This window comes from Aythya fuligula, chromosome 13, assembly GCF_009819795.1.
Source record: "Aythya fuligula isolate bAytFul2 chromosome 13, bAytFul2.pri, whole genome shotgun sequence".
Lineage (NCBI taxonomy): Eukaryota > Metazoa > Chordata > Aves > Anseriformes > Anatidae > Aythya > Aythya fuligula.
The window spans coordinates 3,109,249-3,133,888 of NC_045571.1; the positions used below are offsets into that span (position 1 = coordinate 3,109,249).

General features: G+C 41.7%; 1 protein-coding gene across 2 annotated transcripts in view; it reads right to left on the reverse strand.

Annotated features, from left to right (window-relative positions):
* Nucleotides 1-14,675, reverse strand: part of ACSL4 (acyl-CoA synthetase long chain family member 4) — a 38,461-nt gene extending 23,786 nt beyond the window's left edge. For both annotated transcript variants that reach the window (XM_032196104.1, XM_032196102.1), the window contains exons 1-2: nt 14,568-14,675; nt 3,199-3,258 (exon numbers count right to left, since the gene is read on the reverse strand). The gene's annotated coding sequence lies outside the window, so the exon portion shown is untranslated. The remainder of the gene's footprint in view (nt 1-3,198; nt 3,259-14,567) is intronic.
* Between the last annotated feature and the right edge of the window lie 9,965 nt (nt 14,676-24,640).

A 24,640-nucleotide genomic window follows, 5' to 3' on the forward strand; every position in this document is an offset into this window, starting at 1 on the left:
TACACAGGTTAAATACAAACACTTATTTGCTGACCTCATGTTTGGTATCTTACCAAACATCTGTACAGCCTGACCTGGAAGAAACTGTACATACTTTTGTGATGATACATCAGAAATACTTAAAACATAAAATAGCATTTACCAACACAAAATAAAACAGTAGCATGACTCCGTTACTATGTACGAACAAAAGAGAAAGCAAACACAAAATCATTCTTTTTTCAATAGGATTCAGCTAATCAATCTGTTTGACCAAAGCTTAGTAACATGAACAGAGGAGAGCTGGACGTTAGAAACTACTTCCTATATTTATAAATTTCCTGAAATGTATCAGCATTGCTCTGAAATAACCTTTTTATGAATGGAGCAACTCAAACATTAAAATGCTAAAGTGCATGACCAGAAGCCCAGTCTGCCAGCCAAGCATGCAGCGTAATGGCAGATACCATCATAATCCCGTCTTAATGCTCCATTGAAGGATTCCAGCGAAAATAACTTCCTGCACTCCTCTCAGATCTGAACACAGCAATGTGCTCCAACAGCTTCTCCCTTTTACTGCAGTTACCCTGACAGATTATATTCTTCTTCTTCTTAAATATCTTACCAGGAGTGACTGGTGGGCAAATTAAGCCAGACTGAAGTTCCACGTACTATTCTGTATTAGTTCAAAAAAACAGAGGGTCTCTTCAGTTTTCATTTCAACAAAAAAATACTGCCACTAACTTTATATTTATCCTTCCTATCAAAGACTGCATTGTCTTTTATCTGTGGCATTAGCTTGCTTTCTTCCCTGACAGGGATCATAATTTAGGTAGTAAAATGAACTACATGCATACCAAAAAAAAAAAAAAAGAGGGGATGAAAAAAAAGAGAAGTAAATGTTCCTGTTAGTTCCTGTTCCTACTACATCAGTAGGCCTCTGCCTACAAAAAAGTGTGCTGCAGGTTGGGGAGGGAATTTTCTGACGTCTGTATGGGGTTTTGAAAATTCTGTGGGTCTGTCAACAAGAGGAGCACCGGGGTTGGGCAATACACTTTCACTTTTCTCTTTGGAGTTCACTATCCTAATGCGAATTCCTCCCTTTGCTGTGACTAAGCAAAAAGAATGAGGCTTTTTTAATTTGCAATTTTGAGAAATGTTCTCCACACAGATGTCCTGGTATACAGATGACTGGGTGTGCACTTAAAAACACAATTTTAAGAAAAGAGTCCCCACCCATGGGCATTTGAAATGGATGCCCCCGAGATTTCAAGCGTGAGCCATCTCTGCTTTTTTATTGTCATCATGTAACTAGTTAAGCTGTGGAGGAAAATGGTTTGAGAGTCAATGAAAGTTAAGTGCATTGGAAGCAACCGTATTTTAATCTTCTGCATAATCACCGTAATTTCCAGGGAAACAGCAACAGTGTGTTTTGTCTGTTTAAGGAAGTGAATTTCCCTCTGGTCTTAATTTTAGCTAAGTTGGAGCATAATCCACTGCTTGGTACACAGTGAACCTATCCTATAAGCTATCTAGTCAAACGCACCTTATCTAGATACCTGTCATCTCTAGGTACACAGCTGGAATTCACAGATAAAGGTTCACCTAAGACAAGGCTTTAAACTGCAACTTTTTACTCACTTTACTCTAGATGTTTTGTTAGTGAACTTGCTTTTTGCTACTTTCATGTTGTGCTTAGTGATACATGGAGATAGTGATACATCTTTAGGGTACAGCTATTTTAATAACATTATTTGGCAATTCAGGCATTAATTTTTATTCAGACGATCTGGGGGTATAGTCCATTGATGAGCTGTACACAGATAATAAATGCAGCGTATCGATTCATGCAGCGTGTACCAATTTAGTCAGGGAAGTTGGGGTTTTACCCGGCAGCAAGGGAAGTAACACTGGTCATGGCATTTTCTACCAGAGGAGACAGTGTTACTGACTTACTGTACTGGAACAGTTCTTTGAGTTTAGCTACACTTCAAAGAGGAAGAAAGATGAACAAAAACATTTCAGCACATTTTCTCTTACACAGTATGTGGAGGTTAAAGTTTTTAGATTTAACAGATTTGAATATTATTTTGCTCAATCTCCTGAGTGCTGTAATGCCACCAGCATGGGGAAGAAAATGCAGAAAGACTTCAAACAACTGTTCACACCAAGACAGGAGATTAACATGGAGACTAGCACAATTCTTACAGAAAGAAAGGTTAAAAAAAGAAGAAAAAAAGAGGAGAAAAAAAGACCTCTGAAACAACGTGGGGTTTTTATTTTGTTTTTTGCTTTTTAAAAAAAGTGTACCGCACACATGCCAGTCACATTTATAGAAGTGCGTTGGCACTTTTTATTCACAGACACCAACATGCTTGTGTAACATGTACAATTTCAGAGGCAGACAGCTTTTGATATTCTTAGTCCAAAATATTCAAGGAGCTTCTGCAAAACAGCAGAGGACGTGTTTACAGGATTGGGTCATTCTCATGTGCTCAAAGCCGAGACAGCAGAGCAGGGCAGCTCTGCCAGCACTGCGTGTAGCCCTGTTACCACCTGGTTCTGCCTCCGCTGCCAGGTCCTACCCTGCGGCACCACCTGGGAGCACAGGGCGTCTGCAGAGCTTCCTGAAAGGGCTTGTTCGAACCCTGCTAGCTCAGGCAACAAAAATCGGAGTGACTGCTTGCACAGACCACACAGCTACATCTCTAAACTTGATGGCATGGCTTGACATTTAGAGAACTGGATCGTTTTAGTAAGAATGAAGCACGAGTCACAGTAGCAATTGCAAAAGCAATAAACTGTACAGCACTAAATCAATCCGATGGTAAACCAGTCTTAGACTTGATTTTTGAAGGAAGGGAGAGGAATAAACTGACATTGTTAACCATTTCTTCAGCTTACTTATAGGAATGTTTTTGCTCTGAAAAAGGGACAGAATAATCACAATAGCAAATTATGGTTAGCAACAAAAACCAGAATTTTATTTGCTAACAAATGCAGTGATACTCAAAAAGCTCATTTTGTTAGAAAATCTTTCCATCAACTTAGAAACAGAGGCCTCACTCCAAGTCTATCACTACTCGGACTGATCATAATAGTGATGCTAGGACAAAGTTCACTGTTGCAGGATTTTGGTAAGGATTATTTAAGTGCCCATTCCCCAGTTATCATCAATCTGATTGCTCACTAGTACCCAAAAAACAAGTCAGTCTTTACCTTTAATGCGATTGCAACTCAAATGTTTCTAGGTGAGAAGGCTGATAAGTTCACAAAAATCTAAAAAAGAAAAATAGTAAATAGTGAAAATTCTAGGCATCTCTTTGGTTATAAACATATCTAAACAGACCATTTGATCCAACATTTTTCTGGATTGGTGATGCAAGCTTTGTTGGCTGTTGTTGGTGCTATCACTTACACAACTGCAAAATCCTACTTGCTGTTAAGAACACGAGCAGACTGATCCTGCATGTTAAATCAGGGGATACCACTAGGAACTCCTTACATTACCAGTCTGGAGTGCTGTATTTTCACCTAAATTCCGAGTGCCTTCAGATATTTCAAACATGTAACATGCTGCCAAACACTCTTCCTGACAAAAAGTTTCCAAATTTACTCTTGGTTGAAACCAGCATTATGATGTTGCACTGCTTTTAATAGCATCAACTTTAAAGCTTTGGTAGCCTGGTATTCAAAGTTTACTTTTCATGAACTTATAAAGTTAAATCTACAGAATACTATCCAAGTTACAGAAATATTTTTCATGTTCAGCTTTTTATCAGGAAGGTAAACTTATAAACTAATAGGTAATGTGTAATGAATGTATTGACTGCTTTATCTGTCTGAGGAACAGTCTCACAGAAGAATTACCTTAGAGAAAGAGCCACCAGAAACACTCCCCCCCCTTTACATCTGCATCCAATGTCTCCAACAGAAACCCTAATTCAGAGAGGTAGGAAAGCAAGCATTAAAACTGTTGGGGTGGTGCTAAAATCTCACACTTTGGGTATAGAGTAGTATTAGCATACACACAAGCTATATCAGTATCTTTTTATCATGCACGTATTCCAGAAATTATGAACTACGTTTAATGAGGATTACTCTCCACACAACAGTAGTTTCAGTGGGTGTAGGTTATACATGTACCTGAATAACTGCTACATCTTTACAGTGTCAGACGGGGGGAGAGAGATGGTAAGACTTCTCACCGCCTGGTCGTTTTTATTGGGTGGTGTGACCTGAAAGGAACCTTACGCTTGTTTCCATGCATCACTGACCCTTCTGCATACGTGACTACCATTCATCAAACCATCTATGAGCAATCAAACAACATGACCAGCCCACTGATAGAACAAGTTTTTGTCTTAATTTACACTAGACTAAAATTCCCGGACTGTCTAGCATGCTCTTTTTTTCAGTCCAGTTTTACATGACTGTAAGGTATTGTTCTTGAAAGGCTTGTAAGAAAAACATACTCAAAAGACCGAGCTTCAGTGAAATACTGAAATGCCTATGCAGCTTCTTTTACATGAACCAGAGCAAGGGGAATGTATAACCACAGACAGACTGAGTACTGACAACCCCACAATGTCCAGTAGTATACTCAGCCGAGCAGGATGCTTTTCACGGTTTTCTAAGGCATAACCTTGCTCCTATCCCAGTTTCACCAGTTTGACCCTGAGTTTTATTATGAATAGCAAGCTTAGTTTCCCCTTCTTCCTTCCTCTCTTCCCCATAGAGATACCCTTCATAATGAAAGTAGTTTTGACCATATTATTTAAACATGGTAGAGCTTGTAAAAATGCAAAACCATTTGCATGCTTATGAAATAAAGGGAGAATCTATTTTCATAATGAAAATTAAACACATACCAAGCTAACAAAGGCACAAAAACAAGCATCTTAAATTCAGTATTAAACTATACTGTGTAAATACACAGTATGAATCAGTTGTACGTGCAGCTGCCTTCATGTACAGTAACGTGCAAAATGAGAAATTAATGGGCTACTGGGCCGGACAGACTGCTTCATCCTCACTTCCTACTAGAGGACCACAGGCACCGCAAACCAGGATCTCTTGCTCCCCCCCCACCCCGTTACATTGCTTTGCTGTTATTTGGCATTACCAGTAGCAGCAGATTTTTGTCTCAACTCTTCTGAATGTAACATTCAAAGCTACGGAAACTAATGCTGTAAAACTACACTTAGCCTGTATAGTATTGCAATTCTTCTTCTTTGAAGATACAAGTTTTTACTGTGAAAAATGTGTCACATTAAGAATATAAAAGGGATTGAAGATTTTAATGCCATAAATAGTACTTAAAACACATTTTGAGTTATATGCAACTAGGGCAAATGATTTTCTTGGATTCACAATAACATGACTTCAGCATAATGGAAACTCAAACAGAGAAGTGACAGCAGTGCAAAAATCCTGCTGGTTCCCTATCAGAGTCTTTAGGTTTGGGTTCATGGCAGCTAACTCAGTCCAACTCTGGACTGCTGTGATCGCACAGACTGTTCCCTTGGGCTGCACATTCTGCAGCAAGGCACTTACATGAAGCTTTCAAGTCAAGCCAGGTACCCGAAGCAGCTCCCTATCCAGTCAGACAAGCATGAGTGCAAGGGAGGAAGTGGCAACGTTGGTTTAGCTCAGCTGACACAGGATCACTTGCACCTTTACACCATAGCTTTGTAGCATCTTAAACAAGCATAAAATGGAGCTAAAGCAGCCTCTACCTACTTTTTGCTGTCCCATTCTGTCCCATCCCCTTGCACCAGGATCCAGAGGGAGTACCGGCTGCAGCTCTTGCAAGCGTACCATGCTTGTGGTAGTACAGCATTAGAAAAAAGCAACCAGATGCTGTAGGGTGATAACTAACCTACTTTAATTTATATTAAAAGCAATCCTCACCCTCCCCCCCAAAAAACACCCCCACAAAAAAAAAAGAGAGAACAAAACAAAACCACCAACAACCACTTGCAAGCACAGAAATGTCTTACTGAAAATTAATTACAGACTAATTTTGTATACTCCAAAATATGCATAATTTGTTATTTATTGAAGGTCGGAAGTTAGTAATTTTCCTAATCCAAAGCAGTCATACGGTGCAGGAAACAGGGAGCAGCTGAGTTGAGAGATTAAGCTATGAAAAGAATGCCCTCATTCATAAATTTGAGGGGATTTGCTGTTAACCAATACTCGAATCAACTTTCAGTGTGCAGTGAGATGGACAGTTTCTAGCTCCTCAAACCTACCCAGCATACTTGCAGTAGTGACATTTCATGGGCTGCTCAGCTCCTCTCGCTTCCAAGAGGAAACATGCTGAAAATGACTCACTGTGTGTTCTATCTGCCATGTACTTAGGTTAGCAGGATCTTTTCGACAAAATACTGCAGGTGTAACTACTGGAGAGGAGACAACAAAGTGCCTGACATTGCTTGGGCAATGTGAAACATTTCCTTAAATGTGAGCACCCCCATCGATTCACTGGATTTTGCAGCAAGACACTTGCATGCTCTTACTGGCAATTACCACAGCACCTCCTCCTTGTACCCTTACCTCTGGCCTCGCTCAGCCCTACAAGCCCCACAGCACACTGATGGCAGCACTCAGTTAACTCAGAAAGACCCCTGCAGATTTCTGTACCACCTGCCACACACAGGTATAGCACTGTTAACCGCAACCCTGTGCAAAGTTAGACAGTGCTTTGTAGTACCTGCGTGTTTCTGTGGCCTAACCAGACAGTGAGGCCTCTGTGTATTCACCGAGCATGAGAAACTGCCAGTGCAGGGCCTTAGCAGATGAATGCTCCTTATCTGCAATCCAGTGCGTCTCTGTACGCCTTTCTCAGTAGGTTTCCTGGTTCAGTTAGTACGGGTGGCTCCTAGTGTACAGAAATGCACATAATGTGATTTATAAAATAGTAACCTACTTAAAACATCAAATCAGACTTGTGGCCAGATAAGCAATCATTACAGAAACACAGAAATAAATGATCTTTTATTTTAGGAGATTCTGTATTTTAGCAAATACTGCCTTATAGGAGGCTTGCTATTGACCCAAGTAAGCTGGATATAAAACGAGCAACGAGTTGCTCAGCTGTCAGAAACTTGCACACCGTTAGCTTTCACTTCAGAAGACCAGTGAGACGTTGGTTTTACTTTCAAGCTCATCAGTACACATTACGCTGAACCAAGCACTGTTCATTTGCTCCAGCAGAGTAGCTAATAGAAAAAAAAAACTGGGGCAGGAATCAACAGGCGTGTCCCCTTGATGCTGCGGCCTGATAGCGCTCTGACAGCAGGCACACGACCCGATGAAGGGCTCCCTCCTGCAGGCTCAGCACCAGAGCCCAGCCGTGCAGTCATCCACAGCCAGAAGCTGGAGAAGCTGTGGATGTATCCATGTGCCCCTGGTTCTATCTGTAAAAACGTTTCTGCTAATGTGGGATGGTGAGAAAAACTTACCTGCACTAGCAGACTCTTAAAGAAAGCCAAACACAGGTGTTAGTGCTGTTCTTATGTGACGCATAAAGATTTTCTGACTGCCACAGAAGTGCCTTGGGGCACACATGTGCTCTGCAGAAACCATTTGTTTGTTTTCTGCAGTGCCTCCTACGTTCTTTTCCAAGAGACTGAATTGGGAAATAGAAAAAAAATGCTTCTAACAACTACCAACACTGAAAAAATTTCTCCTTGCACTATTACATACTTAATATTATTATTTATTAATATCTTTGTCCTAATATTTGTCTACTTTTGTGAGCTGAATCTGTGCAAACAATGCTCTTAGGAAGGCGTAAGGGTCAGTTACCAAGCAGGACAGTTACTCGATTATTTTATGAATGACTCTCTGACAATGTAGAAGGTATACAGGGGATACCACCCCGCTGCAAAGGGTTTGATGGCAGAGATATGGCTGTGCATGCAACTATTAGGGAACAGGGAAAGTATATTAAGAGCTAAGCAGCAGCTCATGCATGCTTGGCATTTGTTTTGAGTTGCGTTGTTTAAGCTTTGAAAAATTTCCATATGGAAATGAGGGTTTTTGGGGTGCTCAGCATCACCAAGTGTCTTACTTGAAGAGCTCCTGCAAGCAACTGACATCCAAGCTGGCAGACTGCAGCAGAGCTCCCAGAAGCAATCTCACAAACCAGGTTCGAACATTTTATCAGCCTGAATGCTTTTCGGCCCAGCTGGAAACTGCCCTCACGGAGCTTTAGTCCAGTCTGAGACTAGGCAACTTCTGCATCAAGGTGACTCCATCAAGTTTCTTCTGCAAGAATCAAACAGGAGACCCTATCCCAGCTCCCCAGCCAGCTCTTTGCTGGCAGCTTGCTGACCTTCCTAGGAATGCAGAAGAGCTTGAAGCTATCCCCATCAGTGGGGGTGCCCACGTGTCACCATGGGCTCACATGGACACCCCTCTGACCATCCCAAACGTTTGGGAAGGAGGTCTCCCTGAGTGCCAACAGAAAGTTAAGCAAGTTTTCTCAGGCTGTTTATAAGGTTCATAAGGAAAGGCGATCAAGAAACATCTTGCAAGAATCTAGAAGACGCCCAGACTCCCTCAGAAGTTGATTGTTAGCATCAAAGTGAGAGGAAAAAGCCACACCTTGGGCCATCTCTTTGAGAGAGCATCCAATAACACACCTTTCCTCCACTCCCCACTGCTCTACTAATAGCTTTCCATTTCAAAATTAAAAAGCCTCAAGGTTAATGGAGGAAGGCTTCAACAAGAAACCCTGAAGTCAAGTTTCTCTCTTCAGTCAGCTCTTGTTCACAGTGTTCTCAACACAAGCTCAATTAAAGCCTGCAAATTAAGAAGTGCCACAGGGGACATCACTGAGAGACCACTTGTCCCCCAGAATGTTCTATTCCTTCTGCTGAGAAAGTAAATAATTTGCTTGATAGAAAAACAGTATTAAAGGAGTGATTAAAGGGATCTGTAGGTTCTCTGGCTCCTTGTCACACAGGCTGCTATGCCTAGATTATCTATGCCTGGCATTACAAGTAGTTCAGAAGAATCTTATTATATTGAAGTGTCTTGTTGTTTTAAGAACTCGAGTGCCTGTTTCGGATTCTGGCATGCCATTCGTTCTGCACTAGGATCCTCAGGAACAGGGAGATATACCTAAAGCTGTGCCAGACAGAGCTGTGCAGCCAGCACAGGGAATGGTGTAACCTGCCACACACACCAAGCTCAGTACAGCTTACCTCAGCTAGCAGAAACGAGGAGAACTTCGCTGGCAAAAATCTGTTCTCATGAAGCTGCCCACCCAAACAATGCTCACTGTCATTTTCTAAGCAATCTTCTGAGAATGAATTCAAGAACTTCGGAGTCTCCTTGGAGAACTGCTGAGTCTCCAGCTTACCTAGGTACAGTGGCCAACTTCCCACTAGTTTTCCAAAGACGATTGGAAGGGCTTGAATTCTTCTTGAAAAGCAGAACTGCGTAAGTGTTAAACGTCTATCATAATTACCATGCTAGTTATTACCAAGCATAAAGGTATACTGCAGCTGCTAATGGAGCTTTTACCCTGTACCACAGGCTGGCTCCATGGAGGCAGCAGCTGCAGAGGCGCAGTCCCCAATAACCCCAGCTCGCAGCCCAGAGCCACGACACCGCACAGCAGGGTGCAGCGCTGCGCACGAGGAGCCTTGCACACGTGGCACGCCTGTGGGCTGCTGTGGAAGAGCAGCATTCAGGTAAGAACCTTCGTTAAAGAGATGACTGTGCTACTCAAATTACTTCTCTGTGCATTTGCTGTGAAACTTTAAACAATAATTCTCTAAACTAGACATCTAACTGCAGTAAGTACAGCTGAAACTGAACAATTACACACACAGAGTAACACAGTTCAGAGGCATGTCTTGCTCACTGTGAGCACTGGTTCAAAAGAAACCGTAACCATCACTTCCTGCAGAACAGATCTACTCTTGTGTGTCTCCTACAACGAAAGTCACATTTATTAAGAAGTGTTACTTAAATTTAGAATGCTACACAGTTAGGTAAGGCACCTAGCTAAGTAGAACAAGGACAGAGTGCACTGTACTAATACTGTTTTCACCTTAAAATGGGTTGCACATTATCATAACATATCTTTAAAAATAAATAGATCTGCTGCTCAGATCTAACAAGTCATTCTGCAAAACATAACCATTAGCTGGACATTAAGATTTTTTATTTTTTAACATGTTGACCATGCTTATACTAGAAGCAAATATACTAGATGCTAAATGTGTCATTAGCAGCTATTTTAAAAATAAATTGTACATTTATCATAAACGTACATTTTTATAGAAATCTTCTGAACACAAGCATCTCCGTGAAGCATCTTACTCACTTGCAGTCTTGTTTTCTATAATAAGTAGTACTAAACCAGACCACTTCAGAGTTACTACAATAATATATCTTTAATTAGTAAAAGTTTTAAGAGTGCAAGTGTTGGAATGCAATGTGCTATTTTAATCTTGTCCTTGGCATGTCAACTTGTTTCTAATTTCAAAGGTTTTCAAGAAAAGTTAGTTGTTTTTTTTTTTTTCCATTGGTATGTACATTAATATTTTAACTGCCATAATGCATCTATGCTGTTAACATTCCTGATGATCAGGGCATGAAAATAAGAGCATTTCCCACCCCACACTAACAAAAGTAACAAGCAAAAATAATTAGACAAGGTACGGCATCATCACACAGTAAAGGAGATGTACATGCTCTGATTTTTAACACTGTTTCTGACACACCAGTGAATTTATAATACAAATTAAAAAAAAAAAAAATCCATTGCCTAACAAGCAAGTTACTTTTAGAAAGTATGCTTTTAGAAAAAAAGATGCTCAGCTGATGCAACAGTGATGTACTCAAAGGCATCAACAATCACATCAACATACGCCAGAGGAAATCCTAGGTCACTGGTTTCCTCCACACCGAACAACTGTCATATTCAGGTATAATAGATTTAAGAGCCTTGAATTTAAAATGATCCAGCTTGGAGACTTTTAAATCTGTGATAACTGGTGGATCACTTTATCTCCACCTTGGAGATGAAGTTATCTCACCTGGAAGCCGAGTGATCTCCCAGCTGCACAATATCCAATGATCTGACATCAACTGTACTACAAAGCAAAAACATGCAAAATTTTAATTGTTTTATCACTATCTAGGATTCCTTACAAAACGCTTTACTGAGGTGAAAAGTACTTCTTGATTTCAATCAAGAAGGTCTGAGGCTTAGCTCTGTCCAGAGCAAAGAGGGAAGCAATTTCCCATGTCCACATTACACAGCTATTAACCTAAGAGCAAACCAAACACAACGCATGCTAACTTTTTGATGCCATAGCATTAGCACTGCCCTCACTTCCAATAAGCAACTTGCATACACAAACTTGAAAAATAATTCATTAAATAAATCAAAATTCTGGCAACATGTTGGCTAGCAGAAAATATCTCCCCCCTTAACTCCACGCCCACCATCACCTTTCTTTACTTCTGCTCCTCTATTTCTGAAGAACGCCTGTGCAATTTATCTCCATATTGCCAAATGGCTCCACATGCCTTCTGAGCTCTCTGCCACCACTAGGGTCATCTGAAAAGGTAAAGTAACTCCCTGGCAGATTGTACCGCCACGCCTGCCTCACACACTGCTCATCAAGCCCAACCTTTGCAGAAGATCAAGTTCAAGCCGGCACCAAGATTAGTCTTGGCTCCAAAGCTACTGTGAGCTACGGCAGCACGCGTCAGAAGCAGCCCAGTAGCCTGAAGAGTCCAAGGGCTCCCTATCTAGGCCAACAGCAGGGAGCTGCCGCCCCCACCTCTCATTCCTAACCCCTGGATCATGCACTTGGTCAGGTAAATAATGTTATGTGCAGCTGGCACTCGATGAAAGCAGTATCTCGATTACAAGTATGCTTCATATGAAGTACGAGGTAGAAGCTGATAGCTGTAAGGAGCAGCAGGGAAAGGAAACCTACTGTAGTTTATTTAAGTTCTCTCCAATTATTTTTGTTGATCTCAGCTGAGTGGCTCGATGCAGATCACAGCAAGTATCTATTGTGAAGAAGAAAACTGAAACCGCACCTCCCAAGCAGTTCTGGCAACTAGTCAGGCTTCCTCTTTGCAAACGTGAGCCTTGCTCTGTACAGGGGCTTTTAGCTCAGATTCACATAAAACCTGTGAAAACTTCTCACAGTTCCAGCAGATCCAGGACTCTGACAAGGCTCTCCCAGCCAACCCTCAGAACACAAACAGCAATCTGTGGGGAAGGGCCTTGGCACTTTCAGACTTCACGTGAGCCACGTATCATTACAGAAGCAGAAGGAAGGAACCCGTCACACCACTTCAAGTGTATGTTTTACTTTCATCATGACACAAGCTACTCTGTGAGCGCGCGGCCACAGAAGTCATTAGTGCCGTGTTCAGCTTTCATTTTTATGTGCCTGCCTACGAAGTTCGAGATTCTGAGGAAGCATGTAGTCATTAGTGCCTGTGGATTATGGACAATCCTAAATTCTTTTTCCCCCTCAACTGAAAAACAAGGACAAACAATAGCAAATAATTACTAATTCCTAGCCACCTATTCCACTTCCCAAGGAGAAATAGTCGCTCTTGAATTTCCCCTTTGGACCTGCTGTACAACTCGCCTACTCCCCTGAGCACCTCTGGGATGGAGAGGTGTCAGAGTGATCCCAGTTACAGGGGGACGAGGAGGCACAGCAGCTTTGAAACAAAGCCAAGCACAACACAGTTGCTCTCTAACTGCTGTGGAATAAAGGAAAATTATAGTAGTGTGGCCAGATTTTGAGATGTACCTTCCACAAAACAGGTGTTCTTTGGAAGAGACTGCACGAGCTAAATAACAATCCAACGTACAAACACCGGAACAAAACTGTAAGTTTTGTTTCTCAGAAAATTGCCTTCTTCCTTCTGTGAAGCTTCCCTTTCTCCTGAAAATATAAATGTCCTGAAGCATGGCGACCACAGGCCTACACAATGAAGACTTCTCTTAATAATTAACTCCAATTCTTTTTAGCATAAGACATTTCTTATGAAAAATATTTTTCTTACAAACAGGCACTCAACCACTTGTCACGTTAACTACCTTTTTATTAATGATTAACTTTAATAGATTATGCATGTTTATTTGGCTCAGGCTCTGACTACCATTTAAATATTTCACTTGGGAATTAACTTTGTTTAAAACAGCATAATAGGGTGCATTTGTTTTACTAGATGGGTATCTTGCTATCTCTTGGAATATATCTGTACCTAACGCCTCGCCTTAGCAACTTGTTAAAGAGTTGCTTCCTAGCTTTATAAAAGGGCTGGAGCATAACCTCCTTGTTAGAAGGTGTCATCCACAGAACACTGGGAGTTTATTGTGCTGAAAATTTATAGCTGTTGATAAACATTGGATTATTGGGCCAGCAGACAACAGGCGACGCTGCCGCTTGCTAGCACAGCGTATGTTACCGATAGCGTTAAAGATAAGGGGTCAGTAAAGTTTGCATGAGATGCAAATCCCTCAGTTATTACCATATCGTGTAAACCTTATCACAGGCTTTTCTTGGGCAGTGCAGGGGAAGGAAATTTGTCATGCCTGTTTTAAGTTTTATATGACTGTGTAGTTTAAGACAACAATGCAGGGTTATTTTGCAAATACAAATACATGGGCAGGAAATTAAAAATACATAAATATTTACTAAAATAACTTCTACATGGAAATATTTAAGGTTTCCATGGAACTGTGTTAAACACAAATTTTGTATCCAAGCATGAAAAACAGAAGAAAAATATTTTTTTTTCCTGGAACTGGGGAACACTGAATTTTGTCTCTCATTTGGGAGAAAAAATATTTAAATATGTAATGTTTAAAAGTTAAGATTTTCACAAAGCGGGAAGAAACATCCATGGTCCCATCACCGCGGTTAGTCAGAGATGACAAATCCCAATGACTCAAAACGTACAACTCCAAAATAGAAAGATGGTGTGTTTCCAACTGCTATTCGTAGCCTGATTTGCGATCTTTTTGCACTCAGAATCGGCAAGGCACGCAGATTTTCCTTTCATGCTAAACGGCAAAGCACGCCGTGTCTGTATTTTCAAGCAGTAACAGCCCAAAAGGAAAATAACGACGAGGCAAGGACAGATACCATCAACCCGCCGGCCCCCTTTCGCAACCCCTGGGGGAGCAGCGCGGTCGGTTCACTTTCGACGGAAACAAGCCCCGATTTACAAAACGCTTCCCGGTGGCCTCCATCTGCAAGCCCCGAGCATCCTCCCCGCACAACCAAACCCCAACCCGCCGCCCCCCGGGCACCCGGCTCCGTGCCGGCGCCGCCAGGCCGCGCCAGGGCCGGGCACCGCCTCACAGCGCCCGCGGGCCGCGTCCCCAGCCCGGCACCGGCCGGGGGGGGCTCCGGGGGGCTCCGGGAGAAGCCCCGGCCCCGGCTGCCTCCGCCCGGGGCCGCGCTCCCACCCCCGCCGTGCGGGGCCAGCCCCGGAGCCGGCTCCCGGAGCCCCCCCGGCGCCGCCCGCCTCAGCCCCGCGGGGCGAGGAGCGGCCCCGGGGCCGCCGCGAGCACTCACCTCAGCCCGCCTCGCCTCGCCTCGCCTCGCCTCACGCCGCCCGCCTCGCCCCGGCCGCTGCTAAAATGGCTGAGAGCCGGCGAGGGGGGGGATGGAGGAGAAGGGACGGCGGGGGGAGAGCGGCAGGAGGAGGAGCGAGCCCCCGCTCCGCCGCCAATGCTCCGCCGCCTCCGCTGACGCGACGCCGCCGAGAAAGGGGCGGCGCGGGGCCGGGGTCGAGGGCGATGGCGGGGCCGGGGGCGCCTCAGGCTCGAGGTGTCCCCCCCGCAGCCCGAGGCCGGGGGGCGGTTGGTGAAGCCAACGCCATTCGGGCCGGCCCCGGCTCAGCGCCGCGCCGCCTCCCCGCCTTTGTCCGCAGGCTCGGTCCCCCCGGGTCCCCCTCCCCAGCCCGGCTGCCTCGGGCCGGGCCAGCAGCGAGGGTCTGCCGCCTCTCCCGAGGGTGCTGAGGGTCCCCGGGCGCCTCGCAGAGCGGGGGGACCCCACGGGGACTCACTCGGTGCTAGAGGAGGGTTTCAGGCGCAGCGCTGAGGAGAGCAGCTCGGCTTGCTCCCAGTGCGGTTCGCAAAGCCAGAGGCCACAAATATCCCTGTGATTCATGCAGCAGCTGGCCAGATGCTTATGCGCGGGCTGCAGTCTGAGGCTTCTTCCAAGCAGGGCGAGCACCAAATAACTAACTTTCGGGAAGACGCACAGCCGCGTCCTAACAACGCGTAGAAGAAGAGAGCACACGCCATGCGCCCGTCAGTCCCGAGCAGATGTCCGGCACTGTCCTCCCCCGGCCCATATGGAGCGGGGCAGGATGTGAAAAAAGCAAAACTAAAAAAACAGGCAGTAACTAAATTTGGTATCAGGAATGTGTTCCTATTAAAGACAGCACCTCGCAGGGGGCTAAAATTTTCTGGCAACTGCAGAATATGCAATGTGGGCGTTAGACGTAATAATTCTTAGAAAAGCACAAAGTGCATCACTTCCTTGCGTCGAGGCTGAACTGAACTACCGTGTGGTTTTTGCTTTGCATGGGCCATACGAATTTTAGGGCAGCCCGTTATTGCTCTCACTTTGTTGTAATTTGTTTCAAATCTCATTGTTTTCCTTATTGTCGGGTCATTGCTAATGAACGAGCCTGGATTGTGCAAGATGCCCAAAGGCACATCTGCTTTATGCAGGCTTGATATTTCTTGATTTAACCTCTCCCTGTTAAGGAAGGGTTAGGCAAACAAACTTGGTAGAGATATTTTTTTTTCCCAACTAAAACAGACCCATTAGCCTGTTTTCCAAATCTTTCTCATAAATGGTCAGTGGGTAGGAGAATATATTTGCAATTTGTTCCAACTATTTTTCACTTCCTGTAGTCTTTCATGGAGCTTAGTGATGATGTATCCTGCCAGTGGGTAAGGAAGCATCTTCTGTGTGGGAGCCACCCAGAGCCTCTGACCCACACTGGGTCAGAACAAGGACCAGCTGGTACAGTCTGCTGCTTGCAGCAGGGACTGGCACCCCCAGGGAAGAAAATGAAGTCTGCAGCTCAGTGATTTTTAGCTAAAAGTAGCATATTCCTGCCCTTGATAGACAAATTTGTGGAAGAAAAATCTAGTTGCTTTCTTAATTCCTATAAGCTTCTGGCATCTACAGCCTGCTGTAATTCCATAGTTTTCATGCTCTGTGAAAACCTCTCCTGTATGTTTTGAGCCTTCTGTCTGGTATTTCCATTTGATATCCCTTGACTTCTGTGCTGATTATCCATGAATTACTGCTCTCTCATAACTGTCTCCATGTCACTCCTTGTTCTGTAGGTCTGTGCTACAGATTCTGTGCACTACTACCTCATTCATCTCTAGTCTAGGCTGACAAGTCTTGTGTTCTCCAGCTGCAGTGTCCCGGGACTTCAAAGAAATTTAAGCTGGGGCACCCATCCCTCTACCTCACACTGCTTGTTCTTGCTCCCACGTCAATTTCAGGTGCTGTGTGTTGTGTGGTGGCTGCAACTCTTCCCTCACACCCTCCTGAAAGGAGACCTCACCAAGTCATGGGACCTCCTCTTCAACCTCCTCTCGGCCCTGGACAGGGCAGTCCTGAGTGCCATAGGAAGGCCAGTGGGTCATTCAGGTTCAGGGGCATGGTCTTGTGTGCTCAACAAAATGTCCTTCCCTTGAATCATTTCTGAGCCTTGGATCCTCACCCTCCCTCCTCATTTATTTTTTTTTTTTACCCCCTAGTTGTCCCATTAAACAGGAGATATGCTTTCCACATTCCTTTTCTTCTAGCCTTTTCCCGTGCCTTCAGGGCCTGACAGATTTGTTAGGGCTGGGCTAGCAGCTGTCCCTAAAAGAATAAGACAAAAGCCCTTCATACTCAGAGATACTTGCCTGGCCCTGCCGTGCGCTGCTTCCTGAGCTGAACCTGATGGGATCTACCCTGCCCCCTTGCAGGCAGAGGCAAGAAATTGTAACTGTCCCCAGCAGCTGCCGGGCAGATCAGCTGAAACATGCACAGCCCCACAACCCCGTTACCTCTGCAGAGCCCCTCTGACTCTCTGATAATCTGTTTTGCTTTCTGGGGTCTCTTCCATAGTTCTGTTTTCTTTCCAAGATGGGAGAAGTGGGAACTGTACATTTTAGATGGTCTAGGCTTTACCATTTTTCTACAAAAATAATTGAAAAAAAAATAAAATTATTACTACCATGTTCAATACCAATGGTATCCTGTTTAGTAAAATGAATAAATTGCCAAGAGATGCCATCATCTGAAGTAGTGCGTACATCTGGTTGCATTTTCACCTCTCAGAACTACTTTTTGTAATTTCAAATCACTTTTTCCTATTTTCATTAAGACCTACTTAAAAAAAAAAAAAAAAAAAACTTTAATTAAACAAAAGTAATAGGCACAATTTATAACTTCTGCAAACAGTTAAAATATTGATTTTTTAATGTGTGATAAATATATGACATCTCTTTAAGTCATAGTATGTTATGTCAAGTAGAAAAGCAGTTGGAAGGAGCCCAGTTTGTAAGATGATACCAAGCGCCCACCAAGAACTACGCACTCTGGAATTCATTTGTTTCAGAAGGATGAGCTTCTAAGTCAGTTTGATAATTTCAGCAAAGTCAGAAAAAAAAAAAAAAAAAAAGAAAAAAAAAAAAAAAAGGTTAATTACAGAAAAAAAATGGTTAAATACAGAAGAAAGATAACCTGTCAGGTTGTAGTTATGATAATGAGTCCTAAATTAAACTTGCCAAAGACAAGATGTACAAGTGAAGAGCCAAATGCACCTTGTTCTGGGCAGGTTCTAGAAACAGCACCACGGGCAGCCTTTCCTGTAGCTACAGGTATGCCAATGCCTGACTGAAGTATGGAGGATTTACTGATGTAGCTGTTGGTCTTCTGTTTGTCATAAAGAATAGTTACATTTACGTGCATTCTTTGAAAACTTGCGTATATCACCTTTTGAAAACAAATCCGAAATAGATTTATTTGCTCTCTATAAATGAACAGTAAGTTAGGGTCAACTAACGATACACTGGGGGTAAGTAGAATATGTCCTAAGGCTTCCAAAACGGTAGCTAAGAAAAGCAAACCTGTTGTCAGGAGGTTTACATTTGTTACAAAAGGGCTGAAACTCCTCTGCAAATATTTCAGGAGTCCGTGAAGAAAAATAGCAACTGCCTTAATGCAACAGGGCAACGAAGATGGTGAAGGGCCTAGAGGGAAGACGTATGAAGAGTGGCTGAGGGCATTGGGCCTGTTCAGCCTGGAGAAGAGGAGGCTGAGGGGGGACCTCATCGCGGTCTACAACTTCCTCGTGAGGGGGAGTGGAGAGGCAGGTGACCTATTCTCTGTAAACACCAGTGATAGGACCTGTGGGAACGGTGTTAAGCTGGGGCAGGGGAAGTTTAGGCTGGACATCAGGAAGAGGTTCTTCACAGAGAGGGTGGTTGCACACTGGAACAGGCTGCCCAGGGAAGCAGTCACTGCACCAAGCCTGTCTGAATTTAATAAGTAATTGGACTGTGCACTTAGTCACATGGCCTAAACTTTTGGGTAGACCTGTGTGGTGCCAGGAGTTGGACTTGATGATCCTTATGGGTCCCTTCCAACTCGGGATATTCTATGGTTCTATGCTAACAGTATGTCACACTGTCTTTGAAAACAAATCTGAATGAAAGGGATCTCTTTGTCTCCCATCGCAACTGCTTTGTATCTTTCCAGTAACTAAAAAACAACGATGATTTCAGTGGAGTGTTATCAGTACAACAGAATATCCCAGATGGTGGAATTGTTCTGTACCACCCCTAATTTTCATCCTTATCAAAGAGGTCAAAAAGAAGCAAGAGAAAGGTAAGTTGAGTAGAGACTAAGGCCAATCTAAAAGATCTCTATTTTTCACCTATGATGAGATGAAACCTCTGAAATAGTCAATAGTTTCTCACCTCATTCCTGGCTTCAACAAGGGAATTGCATAATTTTAGGTCTTTTAATCTAAGTACTAAATCAATATTTGAAGGCTCGTGGGTTGTTTATTTATGTTAGGAGCAGTAACTGGTGAAATCAAGTACTTTTGTGATGCAATCCTGTTACACAGTGTACAGTTAGAAGCAAAACAGCAGAAAAATAACTTTGCACATAAGCTTCCTTCGCCTTTTTTTTTTTTAGCAAACACTCTCCTCAGAAAGTTGTCTCAGTTTTGCCTTAGGCTGGTAAAGGCTTAATGTGTTCTTTTTTCTTTTTAATTGTGTTTCTGCTACTTTTCAATTAACTTAGGTACATGGCAAAAAAAAAAAAAAAAAAAAAAAAAAAAAAAGCATGCTAGACCTCCACATTATCTCCTTTCATCAGGAATAACATACATTTGTTGTTCTCTTTAAATCTTTTTAAACCACCTCAAGTTTTAAAAGAGAACACAACACAAATAACATAGCAGTCAGTCATACAAATTTGGTGATAAAAAGGATTGTTGATCCTCCAAAGTACATTTCAAGGAGAAATTTCAAGCAAGGGAGAACTGAAAGATGGCTTTTTAAAGGGTGGTGTTGAAAGAGGCCTACTTCTGAAGCTATCAATCGCTTCATTCTTTAACACTTCTTGTTCAAGCTAGTTCAATTCCCTTCTTACTATTATATTATACATTAAATCAGACAGGAAAATTATCTGCAAATCTGTTTTTAACAATAGCCATAAAATAACCAATTTGAATATAAAAGAGGGAATAATTCTTGATTACATCTAGTATCTATAGCCACCACACTGTATGTTTTCTGGGGAAGGAGGAGAGGGGAAGTCAAGACAAAGTTTGATAGTTCTTCTTTAGTCTCTTGAATTAAAAAACTTTAATCATTTTTGTTACCCTGAGCTATACAACTTTGGCTTCTCATTCTTGGGTCATTATGTAGACTTGCAAGCATTGAACATATAATTACACTACATAATTGCATCTTTGTTTTTAAGCCATATTCCATGCATGAAACAGAAACGTGTACCTGCTTGCAGACATAACATCTGTATTCTGTAAAAATGTCACTTTCATTACTTGCTCAGATCCATCTGGAGTTTAGAACTACTTTCTTTTCCAGGGTAGTGGCTGGCAGAAATTTTCTGCCTTTTAGGCAGCAGGAGAGGCTATCTGTTGTAGTATTACCAAGATGTCTGCTGTGCTCCATGATACCCAAGTATCTGCATCATTTCAGAGACTGCAATATACTGAATTAGTTCATTAGCTGTGACCTATCAATATGTACTGTCCAGTATGCTTCAAGATGCCATACCTACAGTAGCATGCATTGTCACACTTTCGGGCCTGAGTATTGATTTTTCTGTCCAAGCGGGCACCTAGTTGTTTAATGATCGTGGATCAAATCAGCACTTCGTCTACTGTACTGCTGAGATCAGTAGGCTTGCACACTACATAAAGTCAAAGGAGAATGCAGTTTCAACATTGTCTTAATGTAAAGTTTATGACAAAACTGAAAAGCCCCATCAGAAGCACAGCTTCAGAGTACTAAACCCCAAACATGATACTATATGTTCATGGAATTGTATATTCTTCCTGACATGAAGAATATTCATTTTAAGACAGGAAAGCAGTACTGACAGGGATATTTCTGTTCTATATCAAAATAAATCTAAGGAAAGATCTAGCACTCTGGATTTAATAATGTTGGTGCAAAAATTTACTTGCTTATTAGTAGAACATACACAACTGTACAATCAGGAGATCACTGTACAAAACAAAATACTAAAAATGATTTTATGGACTTCAGAGAGAACTTTGAACAGTCATTGCAAGGACTTTGAGTAGTTCCCACATAATGAAATATGTTCAGTACTTTCTAGAGATGGTCAAAAGAAAGTAAATAGAACTCTCTAAAAATGGATCTTGTGAAAAAATCAAAAAACATTTCAGTCTAAAGAGCACAACCATAGTTAGTAATAGCCACAACAGGCCGGGTTTACTATAAAGAGCCCATTAGATTAGGACAGATTATGGCTAAAAATATGGCTAAAATATTGCCTTATTCCAGTCTGTTCCACACTCTTTTCATTAGAAACACCTGAGTCTTACAATTTCCTTTAAGGGAATCATAATATTTTAAACACTGTGGTGCCCTAATTCAGCATGAAACTGTTTTGGGTGTTTGTTAGAGCGAAGACTAAAATTCAGTGAGGACCTTGACCTCAACAGTTTTTCTGTTTACATATGCCATGGCAGAAGTTTGTCTTGACAGAAACAACAAGGCCAACCTCTCAATAAATACCCTTTTCCACATCCTATTTATTTTAATTATTTAGAACCTAGACAGTAAAAAAAGAACTACCCGTTCACCTTAGCTGTGTTCCAACTTGTCATCTGAGCTTAGTTTTTATAAAAGTGTGATGCAATTAAAAAAAATAACACAAGTTCTAATCACATATGTCTGCGGGCTGGCTGCCACTTCACATACATTTCAGGGGAATATGTAACAGGCAAGTACAAACAAAATCCTCTGTTGGTTCTCCATACAAAGTGTACAAAGTGTTCTTACAGGAACAGTTGCATGTGCACATATTCCCCAGAATTGTAATGTGAGAAGTAATGTTGTAAGATAAGAATGACTCAACTTATTGCTTATATATTTTCAGTCATTCCTTGTCATCCTCATCCTTTTTTTTTTTTTTTTTTTTTTTTTTTTTTTTTTTTGAGGGGGGGCTGAGGGGAGGAAATACACATCAGCAGATATTCATGAAGGTCAGATATAATCTTGTGTCCAAAACATGTTTTGGTGCATGAAGAAATACTTATTTTAGAACAACTGGCTTCCTATGTAACAGTGTAACTATTACACACAGATTAAATGGTATTTTTCTTTGTTTACCAGTGTTTAATTTCTTAAATAATAATAATTAAAAAAAAAAACAAACAACAACAATAACACCAAAAAAAAAAAGAAAAAAACAAAACAGAACACAACATAAATCTACCTATATTCTTTAGCACTGGCAGACTGTGAACTATTTATTCATCATATCTAAGAGAAATTTCTGGAAACTATTGATAAATTTGCAATCTATTTCTGCAAGTCTTACACTTTTCTTGTTGTTGTTGTGAACTCCCTTATGTGATTTTTTTAATCAAACTATAAATAACACTTGAAACATCTGTTTATGTAATTATATATCCTTAGAAGAATCAGTACAAACTGATCCTGCTTTCCACGGACGTCCTTCCTTTTCTGTTTCAGAGATTGTTGTGCCCAGAGGGTAAAATTATGGAGTCACAACACAAAATTCACAGCCCAAGGGCATTAGTATTATATATGCTTTAAAGCAACCGGGTAGCCTTGCAATCTTAAACTATTCTACAGATCCTGTCTAAATTATAAGTTGTCAGTCTGCCCTGACATGCTCCAGCAGTTCTGCTTCAGCTGGTTCCTAAACTTGTAAGGGAGCCTTTGCAAGGCAGCCTTGCAGCTTCCATCCTTTCTGTCATAGTTTACAAGATGAAGTATGCAAAAGAATCTCATTTACCCAGCTTGTCAAAATGTCAGGATTTTGCTGGAACGTAAATTGCCATCTTTTCATTCTGTCTTTGTAACAAAATGTTCAGCCATATCTTGCCTTTTCTAGCACATCCTCCTTCTTTGCAGGTTTATTGATCCCTGCATTGTTGATCCCATCAGTCCAAAAGAATCATTGCCATAGCCATGTGGACCACTGTGAAAAGGACACAAATTCTTGGAGAAGAGACTTTTAAAATATTGGTTTTGGACCCCAGACAGTTTGCAGGGGTGGTACCCCCTTAGGAATTACACATATTACACTATTACAATGTAATAAATAAATAAATAAATAAATAAATAAATAAATAAATATATAAATATATTTTTTTTTTCTTTGTCACCTTTTGCAAACCCTTTAGAAGACACCCACAAAACATGCCCCATGTACACTTTTACCTCTTTCCATCCACATATGTCTCTACAGGCTCTCACTTACATGGAGAAAGAGGCTAGAGTAGTAAGTTCCTATATTCTTAGCAGAATTTTTCAGTCAAATAGTCAACATTTCCTTTGCGTAGTAGCTTCTAAGTTGATCTGTTTCCATTCATACACATTTGTGAAATACAAAATATCTATCAGTGAAAAAAACACAAGTGACATACAAAGAAGAAAAGTAAACCAAGTAAACCTTAATACAGTGTCTTTCAAAAAGATAATTGAATTCTTACCTTCAGAAGTACTTCCCGTGAGATCAAGAATATGGTTCAGCACTCAGATCTGTAAAGATAAAGCACTTTTAATGAACTTTAATCCACCATCCCTTACCCTTACCACACTGGTAAAGTTAACAAAATGGTGACTGTTTTAAAGTCACGCATTTGGGATGTTATCTTCCCTCTTGCTGTTAAAACAGAAGAGAATTCTACTTACACAACAGTTTGTCAAACCAGTAGCTGTTACCAGGTTGTGCATATTGTTCCTTGGGTCTACAAAAGACATAATATATGAGAGTATTAATGGAATATGCTTAATTTACACAATAATGACAATGCTTGCATTTTTGTCAGTAGTACTATTACACTTCGATTCCTGGAATCAATTATTTAATTTATTCACACAACACTATAAATACAAATTGTTTGCAGAAATAAGTGTTATTCTTTTTGTAGTAACAGAACAAATACATGCTTGTGAATAAAACCTAGCTGTGAATATTCACAGAAACTGGAGCTGTGGTGGGGAATGGCTGTACTCTGAGCTGTTCTCTGCTTCTGCTGGTCTTATGGTCAGAATTCAGAACTGCCTGAAAGTAGACACCACCACGCTATCTGTAATGGAACCTGGCTCCAAAGGGCAGCTCCTGTATCAGAATTACACCCAGCTGACAAGTACCACGGTAACGGTTTCTTTTTTGTTCAGATGAATAGGATCACTTACAGCCCTATTTTCTTACCGGACAATGCTAGTTGAGAAGGATGATGCTCGGGGAGTTTCAGCTTTAGCCCATGTTGCCTATATAACTTCATTAATATACAATTGAAGCATCTTCAGATAAAAGACTTGTAGCGGTTTGAGGAAACTAAGAGTTAGTGCCAAAATAGCCAGGGTAACAAAAGATACATTATATTCCCTAGACAAACAGCCTGAGCAATTCCATCTCTTACCAAGTTTTAAAGCATTATTTTCATTACTTCTTCCAACTTTATCACTGGGCCTAACAAGAGAAGAGCTTCACAAACTTTTCATGGCTTATCTCCCGATCAAGGCCACAAACAGCACTATTGTGATTTTTTCTTTAAGTATGATTGATCAGCATTTACAGGAGAAAAGTCAGGAGCACCAACCTAAACCAGCAGGTTAGGGCAAGGGCATGGCAGTGGCAGCACTTCTCTCTCTTCAGAGTTCAAGCATCCACTAGTTCTGGTCATGGCTTGCTCAGCAGGCTCTGAAAAGCTCAGGCATGGAGTATGTGGTACGCTTGTTTTCAGGATTTAGAGGGTTGTGTAAATCTATGTGATATGCTTCTAATACATTTTTTCACACCTGGTTTATGTATGTTGTGGTAAGCTCTGAGATCCCAGAATAGTGGCTACACCTGTCATG